We start from the raw sequence: 3,008 nt of genomic DNA, 5'->3' as shown, positions 1-3,008 counted from the left end.
CTCTGGTGAACTAAAAGGTTTGACCTTTGATTTAAAACTTTGCCACATTCTTTACATTTGTATGGTCTCTCCCTGGTATGAATTCTCTGTTGTTGAATAAGGTGTGGTCTTCTATTAAAAGCTTTGCCACATTCTTTACATTTGTAGGGCTTCTCTCCAGTATGAATACTGCAGTTTTTAATAAGTTTTGAATGACACTTAAAGAGTTTGCCACATTCCTTACATTTCTTTGGTCTCTCTCCACAGAAAATCCTATGGTGTTTAGTAATGATTGAGGTTTGAGTAAAACCTTTGTCACATTCTTTACTTATGTAGGGTATATCACTGTTATGATAAAGGGTTGAGGAATCCTTAAATGCTTTGAAATACTTTTTAACCTTGTAGGGCTTCTCTCCAGTATGAATTCTCTGGTGTACAGTAATGCTTTCAATTTTATTTAAAGCTCTTTCACATTCCTTACATTGATAATTCTTTTCTTGGATATGAAAGTTTGGATGGATACATTTTGAGACTTTATGAAAAACTTTCTCACTTTTATTGTGTTCATAAACCTTCTTTTTAAAATGGTCGCACTGATGTTTTCTAGGACTAAAAAAAAAAGCATTAAATTTTGATGAGTTTCACAGAATTATACTGATTTACACAAAAATAAATATAGTGCTAATTACTTAGGGTACAGACCTGTTAACAGAGCTTGAATGATTTATCATAAATGTAGAGATTTCTCTAATTATCTATATCTGAATTTATCTTAAGCAGTAGTAGGTAAGTACAAATCTTCCCACATTCATTAAAATTCCATATTTGGGCACAAGAAAAAAACTACTCATCAGTCTTTTTGTAAAATAAGAATGAGATTGATCACAGTCAGAAATGTGTTCTTTATTTTTTATCCTATTGTTTATAGAAATGTTTAAGTGAATATTTACTCAATGCTATATTTCAAAATATTCCAGTAACTAAATGAAACATAATCCAGACTCAATAGCAAATATTGTCATTTATTTAGAGAAAGTATATAATTCTAAGAAACTCTGTGGAGAATATTTAAAGGTACACATATATCCTCAAAAGTGACTAACATATTTTCAGCTGCCTTCTTGGGTTCAGGGGAAGTTTCACGTCCCCACAGCACTGCCACACACACCTCACCCACTAGCACCTGCTTCATGCTGGTGGGGGCCTTGTTGAGCATGCATATGCTTTGGGCCATGGTCATGGCTCCATGAAGGGCCACAGCCAACTCCATGAAGCAGAGGATTGATCCACTGCTGAGTCGGGCTGATGTACCCCCTGTTCACGGCACTGATGGTCAGACTTGCCCAATATACAGAAGAGCTACAGCTACACAGTGCAAGACCTGCACTGCCTGGAACTCTAGGACAACCTGTACCTGGACATTCCTGAATACTTTGTTTTGTTATTGTCTACAGCAGACCAAAGAGTGTGTCGAATGAATATTATTTCAGTATAGACAATGAACTCAAATATGAGAACTTCAAAGAAGATTTGAAACCACTCAATCCAGCACTGATTTACAGATATTTTTGCAACATAAATAATAAATTTAAGTCCATTACAATGATAAGGAAGAGAATTATTAACTTTACTAGCTTCAATCAGAGAAAACAAGCTACTGCTGTTTTCTTACTCAGATGTTATATGGTTCTATTTTTAGGGGAAAACTCCAGAAAATGGAAACAGAATATTAATCTTTGGAAACACCCCTTCCATTTCTTTCAAATATGCTGCCTATGGAAGTTGCAATTTTTATATTATTCTTCTCAACTATTCTCATGCAGTGAAGACAAAACAATATGGCTTCTTAAATTTCAACACATTTGACATTGATGAGTACAAACACTATGAAAGATCAGAAAATAGAGATTTAAATTGGCTAATACCAGACCACCTTATTGCCTTCTGCAGACTTCATGCAAGATCCACAACATTCTCCTGAGAATTATATTCTATATTTTAAGACTCACAATGTTACTGCCATTATTTTTCTGAATAAAAAGGTACATGATGCCAAACTCTTTATGGATGCTGGTTTTCATCACCATGATCTTTTCCTTCCAGATGGTAGCACCCCAAGTGTTGTCATTATCAAAGAATTTCTGGGTATGTATGAAAATGAAGAGGCTGTTGTTGCCATTAGCTATAAAGCCTACCATTGTTTGAATGGGCACTCTGATAGGCCACTATATCATGAATCATTAAAAATGAATGAAGCTGAGACCAATTCTTGGGTCCAATATGTAGGCTCGGCTCAGGAGTCAGGCCACAGCAGCAGTTTTTAGTCATGAAATAAACAAATCTCTAGTTGTAGAGGGACTATATTCAGAAAAAAATAAGGGCCAGAAGAATGGAGCACAATAAGCAGCACTAGCCTTCCACAGACTTTTTTCAGTCGTTGGTGACATTGCAAAAAACAGCGTGGAGAATCAAGATAAGCAGAAACCTGAACCATACAGTCATGATAATAAAATAAATGAAGTGACACAAGGTGATAGACTCTGGGCCCTGAAAAGCCAAAAACAATAATAATAAAAAAAAAACCCCTAGCATTATACCACTCATAGTAATTCTTTAGTCCAGTGTTCAAAGCTGTAAAACATCTGAACTTAACATTTCTGGCAGTGCAGACCTTCTAATCTGTGTCAAGTAAAAGCAGAATTTTTTTTTAACTTTTATTTTTTTAGTTGTAGGTGGATACAATATATTTATTTTATTTTTATGTGGTGCTGAAGATGGAACCCAGTGCCTCACACATGCTAGGTGAGTACTCTATCTATGAGCCAGAACCCCAACCCCAGAAAAGCAGTTTTAACAGTCCCTCTATATCAAAAACTAACAGTCTTGCATTAAATAAAAACCTGTGATCAGAACTGAAAGAAGACTTTGGAAACAGAAAACTCTTGACAAGATGTAGCATACTCTTAGAGAAAAAAAAAAAAAAATTGCAGATACTTTAGCTGATTTCCACCTTAGAAATTCATCTGAAC

General features: G+C 35.1%; 1 pseudogene; it reads left to right on the top strand.

Annotated features, from left to right (window-relative positions):
• Positions 1-1,381: 1,381 nt before the first annotated feature.
• On the top strand, positions 1,382-2,547 carry LOC124106416 (dual specificity protein phosphatase CDC14B-like; annotated as a pseudogene).
• Positions 2,548-3,008: the final 461 nt, after the last annotated feature.

Source organism: Marmota monax, unplaced genomic scaffold (genome assembly GCF_021218885.2).
Source record: "Marmota monax isolate L192 unplaced genomic scaffold, Marmota_monax_Labrador192_F-V1.1 WCK01_AAM20220418_F8-fsc02349, whole genome shotgun sequence".
Taxonomy (NCBI): Eukaryota; Metazoa; Chordata; class Mammalia; order Rodentia; family Sciuridae; genus Marmota; species Marmota monax.
This window is presented reverse-complemented; position numbering and strand designations above follow the sequence as displayed.